The sequence below is a fragment of the Brassica napus genome, chromosome A1 (genome assembly GCF_020379485.1).
Source record: "Brassica napus cultivar Da-Ae chromosome A1, Da-Ae, whole genome shotgun sequence".
In the NCBI taxonomy this organism is placed as follows: Eukaryota; Viridiplantae; Streptophyta; class Magnoliopsida; order Brassicales; family Brassicaceae; genus Brassica; species Brassica napus.
The window spans coordinates 7,768,996-7,777,564 of NC_063434.1; the positions used below are offsets into that span (position 1 = coordinate 7,768,996).

The 8,569-nt window shown below is 33.6% G+C and overlaps 1 pseudogene; it reads left to right on the forward strand.

Annotated features, from left to right (window-relative positions):
- Window positions 1-5,274: 5,274 nt before the first annotated feature.
- LOC125578506 lies at window positions 5,275-8,077 on the forward strand (annotated as a pseudogene).
- The last annotated feature ends 492 nt before the right edge of the window (window positions 8,078-8,569 follow it).

An 8,569-nucleotide genomic window follows, 5' to 3' on the forward strand; every position in this document is an offset into this window, starting at 1 on the left:
GAGATCACACATTTTCTTTGCTAGGAATGTAAATGCACATATTTAAACTTTTCTCGGACTTTAGCTACTATTTATGCATTACAAGATATAGTTTTTGTGAACGCAAAAAAAAAAAAATTAGAGAATATCTATTGTTAGATGATGTTACTTTTATCTTAAAGAAGTTGTTCTTACTTTTATATGAATTCGTTATTATTCTACGAATTTCTTCTATAAACCTAGTAGTAAGATTGAAACTTACCTTTTTTTTTAGGGTTAAAACTTTGTTCTACTTTTCATTTTTGAAAAATAAATATTTAAAATAATTTTTCTATGTAAAAAGTAGTTGTGTTCTATGAAAAGATTAATTAATATAATATTTTATATAATAAATTTATGTAATATGTTATATTATGTATATGTTATACATCTGATCATGGTTGTTATGCAACTGATCTTAAATTAAGCGATTATTGTACCATATTTTATATAGGGTTTATTAGCAAAATAACTACATTTGAGTAACAAATTAGGTGAGTGATACTGATTTTGACATAATTCAAATACACTTTTGGTCACATACCACTTGGTTCTACCCCTTCACGTAACAAGTTGTTAGTTGCAATTCCTAAAGTAAGCAATGTAGTGATTTTTTGTGGCACATAACTATACACGGCGTGTAGGCCAGCTGTAATTAACACATATGATGGAAGAGTGTTGCGGCATGAATGGATAGTAGTTGTACGCGTTACACAATTTATATAACAGAAAATCGAAGTTACATGCATTGCTATTCTATATAGCAAAGTAGTATAGATCACGAAATAATGTCCAACACCTATATATATGACTCCTAATCCAATTTTAATCTCAATCTTCCATAAACTAAAACATATCCACTAATCATTATACCTTACACGAAAATATAAATCCTAATCCAATATTACCTCAAATTTTCCATAAACTAAACTCAAATCTTGGAATATTGCCAAACAGATGTATTTTTATTCTACAGGAGGCATACAAAACATACAATGTAAAATAGTAGTCGCAATCTAAACACAATATACCATTGTTCAAATGTTGATATGGCTATGCTCTGCTTTAGGTGATCTGGCAGGACGGATAAGCCAGCCTTCGCTTGGACAGCTCTCTCTCTCTGATTTTTGCATTCAGCGGTATACCGAGATGCCGAGGTCCATTATAGCCAAAGTACCTAATTAAAGGACCTAATGGCAGCCAATGATCATACCAAAAGCTGGCTGAATTACCATTTCTCACTTAGAACCTCGAGCAAAGGGATTCAACTGCCTTGATGCAACCTTTTGGCAAGATGAAGCTAGAGAACCAGAAATTCAGTGTTCCAGAGATGATAGTAGTGAGAAGTTGCCTTCGTCCTACATACGAGAGGGCTCTGGATGACCAAGATGAAAAGCGCCTCTTGAGCTGGTCCATTAAAGTTTTGTAGTCACATATCTGGAGCTTTCGGTGCATTAATGAAAGACCTAGGTGTCGACAGGAAGCGAGCCAAGAGAGAAGCCAAGGCTTGATAAATCTGAGGCTTTTACCAGGTTCATTCCCGCTACAAAGAATTATGTCTTTTGACGATTCATCGAGAGACCTGACCAAGCGGAGAAGCTGTGTAGTGTTTCTGCAATCCGTTGAAGAGAACTGTGTTCGCCACCAAAGAACACCATTATATCATCGGCGAAAGCAAGATGCATCACAGCCAAATCAATAGCTAACGGATGGTGTCCAATGAGCCTGTTAACGTCCTTGTTGAGAAGCTGTGCCAAAACTTACATGGCTAGAACAACCAAATAGGGGGATCGCGGATCGCCTTGACGAAGACCACGAGCACCCCTAAAATACCCTCCAAGCTCACCGTTAACTGCCACTGAGAAGCGAGTAGTAGTGATGCACTGAGAGATCAGAACTCTGGGAACCGTAAAGCTCGCAGGATAAGAACAATGAAGCTCCAATCAAGAGAATCAAGTGCCTTTTTTAGATCAACCTTGAGCATAGATCGCTTGGAGATATTCTTCCAGTTGTAGCCTTGGATTAACTCCGTTCTCATAAGAACATTTTCAATTAAGAGTCTTCCCGGTATGAACGTGGATTGCGTGTTTGAGATCACTGATGGCAACACTTGTTTCAGCCTTTTAGCAAGAATTTTAGAGATGACTTTGTACGTTGCATTACAGCATGATATGGGCAGAAACTCCAATACTAGTGTAGCATTCTGCTTCTTCGAGATAAGAGTTAGGATATTGTACTGTCATAATCATATCTCCTCTAACAGTTTTCCAATGAGAAGTGAAGAACTCTGCAGGGTACCCATCAGGCCTGTGAGCCTTTTTTTTAGGCGGGGAGAAGAAGACAACTTGAATATCTGAAGGGGAGACGGGTGCTAGAAGCGCTTTGTACTGGTTATCTTCAGGGGCATAATAACTTTATTACGTAAAATGAAATGTATGTATAAAAAAGTTAGAATATTTAGCTATGTACCGAGTTATTTCGGCGTTGTACAGCCCAATTTCTCTTTTATTTAATAGCAAATCAAATGTGTAGATATATACTAGGCCATGAAACATTCAAATAGTTGGTCTCCACATGGCTGCGCAAACTCTACTTTTGTCCAGCCAATCATATGCTAGTTCCTTTATTCCCTTCAATTTGATTTTATTCATTAGATTTATGTGTTAATTATGTTTTAAAATCTCCATTCACAATTATTTTCCATGTACAGTTAGCGTGTGCAGAAAAACAATGTCGTTAACGTATCTCGGAGCATTTCATTTGACTATAAATCTAGCTTCCGGTAGAGTTTTGTTGTTTACACGTATAAAATCTTACTAAATTATTATTTGTACTTATTCCAGTTTTATATACGCATCTTAGGATCCTCTTGAATTAATTACGAAACATTTGATTCAAAAAACATTTCACGGTAAGATTACTTGTTCAACTACAATTTCAATATCAGATTAAAGGAAAATTTTAATCATTTAATGATGCGAAATGTGACCCTTGAGTCCTTGACTCTTAAGATGGGGCTAAGGGACACTTTGATTGAATAACATGTTAAACCACACACGAGCATATACATAATACAACAGTCCATTGCGTAAAATTACAGGTGTCAAGCAATAAAGCTACTTATACAAAATTCTATTTCCAACCATTGTGGTACAATAATGACTAGTGTGAAGACGAATCATACACACAAATCCTTACTTTGATTGGCAATATTTCTCCTTTTTGTAACATTTAATGATCTATCTAGAATTTTAATTTGATTTGGGATTATATTTAAAGGCCAAATTAATTATAGATATTTAAACCCTAATTATCCTTCCTACTATCGTCCTCTTTCGTATTATACGTATACTGTAAGTACGAAGCCTACTGTGTAGCCACTTGTAGGACATATGATATTAATTTGTTAAATCTGTAACTATACCAAGATTCTAAGTTTGTGTGTGCGTAATAATTGTAAACTAGGTTCAAACTTGCCTTATATTATGATTAGGATAAGAAAATATTCCATATTTATCACAATCTTTACTAATATATATTAGGTTAAATATCTTTGTATATATACTTGTTTTTGTAAATGTTGTATCTATTCTTTAAATTATACATTCACACAATCACGCTTTTATAATTCTTTTATAGTATCATAGTTAAAGATTCTGACCTAACCTTAAATAATTATTTTTTTCTAGTTCTTCCAATACATGGAGAACTAATTCGATCATTTAATCTGTTTCATGTTTATTAAAAATAATATTAAGTGTAGAGCAATAGGTTTTGTTTGGGATGGATTTTGACTACTAAAATCATGAATCACGTTATAAGAGATGTTCACAAGACCAATATACAGAGAAACTTGCAACTCGCTTATACTTCTCAAAGAACTCCTGAGGATCGAGGAACACCTCTTGAATCCCTCATATATACCATAACAAAAGTTTTCCAGAGAATAATTCAACTCCAAATCATCATTTACAAAATTCAAAATTTCGTCCCATTGCTATGCGTTAGGTAAAAAAAATTGGTCACAAAGGAAATTATCTTGTCTAATGTTTTTTTCACTGAGCTTTGAGTAATGAGTGCAAAGTTATTAACAATATATAAGCCTAGAAAAAAGTTATGAATCCTGTGGATAATAATCGTAATCACTAATCCTCCACATGCAAAAGAAATGATTCACTAATCAAGCATCTTGAACACATCACACACGGTAGCAAAAATTCAAACGATACTACATGCTACTTTTCTATATTTAGAATACAATCCTGCTCCGTTGTTCCCTGATTCTCATAAAAACATTCTCAAATTTAAGATGAAACTCTTTATTTGAGCATATTCCATGCTTCCAGCTCTCTGTGAGCAAACACGTACGAGTCGTTTTCTGCAACTTGTTTTTTTTGTTATATATATAGAGATGAAAGCAGGGAATATGCCATCAAAATGTATGGAATTTTTCCTTTTTTCTTCGAAGATTCATTGACTTGTTTCTCAAATTACTTCTTGCTGATTAATCACCAAGTAATGTTGATGATATCAGTGGCGGAGGCAATGCATTGGCATGGTGGTCAAATGACCCATGTGAAATTTAGAAAAATAATGTAATGCTTGTTAAATATTTTAGATTGACCCTAGTGCATTATTTTGATTGACCCCCTTGAATTTAATTGAACTTGTTTAACCCAATAGCAAACTATACAAATTAATTACTAGCCCAATAAAGTATATAAACCATTACAAAATTAAAATAAACTAAGCCCGTTAAAATAAATAAACCCAATTATCACTAAGAGATCTCGTTATCCTAATACTAAAAACCTAATTCTTCTTTTTTTTTTTTTCTGTCGTGATACGTGAATCAATTCATGAAGCTTGGTTGAAAGTCTGAAACCTGATCCAATTTGGTTTTAAAGTCAAGGTAATTATTTTATGTCTTTTAACTTTATGAGTAGTTTCTCTTCTCTAAATTCTAAATTCACTGTTACATTGAGATGTTCTAGATTTTTTTATTTAATTTAGAAAGTAAAAACTATGGAGACATGGAGAATTAAACCCTTCTTAGCTTTACTGGGACGTAGACGGATATCAAATTATGCTAGGATTGTTTTAAAGCTGGTGAATGAAACGGTTTATTGGAGAGGAGGGCTAGATTAGGCTACGATGTTTTAAAAGTTTGATTTACTTATCAGTAGTATAAATTTTGTTATTCTCATAAAAATTGTATTTCATTTTATTTTATTTATGTAGGTATTATCATAAACAATGGATTGATTTGTGATAAGAAAAATTCCACCACCGAGGATCAGTGTGGATGATTTGGCATTTGATCCAGCTAAGCGGAAAAAAATTCAAGAGTATGATCATAATCAAATAGACGAGGTACGCCGCATATATTTGACTAGAGGACCTTGTCAACCTCGCGGTCATACTTTTAAACAAAAATCAATAGGAGGTGTATGGCGACGTTTTAATCCACAATGGTTTGACCAATATCCTGATTGGTTAGAGTATAGTGTAGAACAAGAAAAGGCTTTTTGCTTGTTTTGTTACTTGTTCAGAGTTCAAGTTGGAAAACAAGGTGGGAGCGATACTTTTGTATCAACGGGTTTTTCTAGCTGGAATAAGGTTGATAGTTTCAGTAAGCATGTGGGAGATCATTCTAGTTTTCACAATGATGCTAAAAATAAATGTGAAGATTTGATGAGACAAGGTCAGTCTATCAAACATGCTTTACATAAGCAAACTGATATTGTGAAAAGTGATTATCGAATCCGCTTGGGCGCTTCAATTGATGTTTGTAGACACTTATTACATCAAGGTTTATCTTTTCGTGCGCATGATGAGAAAGAAGAGTCAACAAATAAAGGCAATTTCTTAGAGCTTTTGAAGTATACAGCCAGACAAAACGAGGCTGTGAAAAAAGTTGTGTTGCACAATGCTCCTAAAAATAATCAGATGACATCTCCTCCTATTCAAAAAGACATTGCACATTGCTTTGCAGAAGAAGTAACCAAGTCTGTTATCCAGGAAATTAATAATGATGTCTTTGGCTTGCTGGTAGATGAATCTGCTGATGTCTCTGATAAAGAGCAAATGGCTGTGGTTTTTCGTTTCGTTGATAAATTTGGGCTGGTAAAAGAAAGATTCATTGGCATTAGTCATGTTAAAGACACATCTTCCTTGACTCTCAAGTATGCCATTGATGCTTTATTTGCGAAACATGGGTTAAGTTTGAAAAAAGTAAGAGGGCAAGGTTATGATGGAGCAAGCAATATGAAAGGAGAATTCAATGGTTTAAGATCACTGATTTTGAAAGAAAGTAGATCTGCATATTATGTTCACTGCTTTGCTCATCAGCTTCAGTTGGTTGTCGTGGCGGTTGCAAAAAAACATGTTGAAGTTGGAGAATTTTTTGATATGGTTCATGTTCTATTGAATGCCGTTGGAGCTTCTTGCAAGAGAAAGCTTATACTCACTGAAAGTAATCGCAAGAGAATAGAAGAGGGGATCAGTAAGGGTACTATTAAGACATGAACTGGGCTGAATCAAGACCTTTCTCTTAAAAGACCTGGAAATACTCGTTGGGGATCACATTACAAGACTTTGTTGCGTCTTGGTGAGATGTTTCCCTGTATTATTGAAGTTCTTGAACATATCCAGACTGAAGGCATGGACGGCAGCAAAAGACAACAAGCATTTGGTCTCCTCAAATATTTTTACACATTTGATTGTGTGTTTTATCTACAATTGATGCTTGTTATCCTGGGACTCACTAATAATTTGTCAAAGGCTCTACAGAAAAGTGACCAAGAGATCTTGAATGCTGTCTCGTTGGTTGGATCTACAAAACGACAGTTACAGAAGCTTAGGGACGAAGGATGGGAGAATTTTGTGGCTACAGTTTATTCTTTTAGTGAGAATAATAAAACTGAAGTTCTTGATATGGAGAAAGAGTTTGTTGATTCAAGCAGGCCAAGGAAAAAAACAGGCATCACCAACCTGCATCATTATAAGGTGGATTGTTTTTACACGGTCTTAGATATGCAACTTCAAGAGTTTAATGATCGTTTTGACGAGGTAAATTCTGAACTACTTGTTTACATGGCATCCTTAAGTCCAATAGATTCTTTTCGTCAGTTTGACAAGTCAATGTTGATGAGATTGGCTGAGCTTTATCAAGATGATTTTAGTTCTATGGAACGAAGATCTCTTGAACAGCAACTTGACATCTACCTTGACAATGTGCAAAAAGATGAACGGTTTACCAATCTAGAAAGCCTTGGTGATCTTGCTCGTGTATTGGTGGATACAAGGAAACATCTTTCTCATCCTTTGGTTTATCGTCTTTTGAAGCTATGTTTGATTCTTCCCGTTGCGACTGCAAGTGTAGAAAGGTGCTTCTCTGCAATGAATATCGTGAAGACTACTTCACGTAACAGTATCGGTGATGAATTTTTAAGTGATTGTCTAGTTTGTTTTATTGAGAAACAAGTGCTTGAGACAGTGACAAATGAGACAGTGATAAAGAGATTCCAAGATATGAGTGAGCGTAGAGTACATCTTTAAGTTTTAGTGCATTGTAATATTTTTTCGATAACATTTATGCATTTTTGCATTTAAGAAACTTTTATGACCCACGTCCATATTTTTCCTGGCTCCGCCACTGGATGATATTGAAGACAAATAAAAAAAAATACACGACAATGATATGTACTTCTCATTTTCCCCGAAATTAGTAATACATTTAAATATAAAGACGATGTTTCTTATAATCTACACAAAAGATATGACCAATGAAAATGGCCAAGCTAGTAGCATGCCTCATATTAACAGTAACTCATTTTTTGTTCAACATACGTACTATCAGTAACCTTATCGATTGACTATAGGGTTAAAAACCGAAGTAGATATAAAATGGACGAATTGTCAAATTCATCTTATAAATCTGTAATACTAACAAATTTGGCCTAAAACTTACACCAAAAAAATAATTTTGACCTACTCGGTGGATGAATTAAGCTCATTTGAGACCAAACTTTTGGAAGTTATATGAAATGGAAATGACTTTAAATCGACATGGAATCTATCTTATTAAAACTCAAGTACAAAATTGGAGTGTTTGGAGACTTGAATAGGACTTTTAAAAATTTGGAGTGTTAGGAAACATGGATTGCAGTCTTTTAAAAAAAAATATTTTTGTTTGAAAACAAGGATAGTAGTATTAAGAAAAAAAGTAATGGGCTTATGTTTTTTTAAAAAATTGAAAGTTATCTAGACCACTTTTAAAATATACCAAAATGGGTCAATCTAATTCCCTAAATTTTTTTTTTCTAAACTAACCATAAAACAAAATTTAAACTTTATATACATATTTCAAATCAAAATAATAATTCAAATTTGATTTATATCAAAAATTGATTCAAAAATATACATATATTCAAAAATGGATTTTTACTAAACTATTTTTCAATAACCATTATAAAAAAATATTGTCAATATATATAAGAAAAATATAATACAAAGCCCAATTTGAAATACCAACTCAAATTATGGTTTT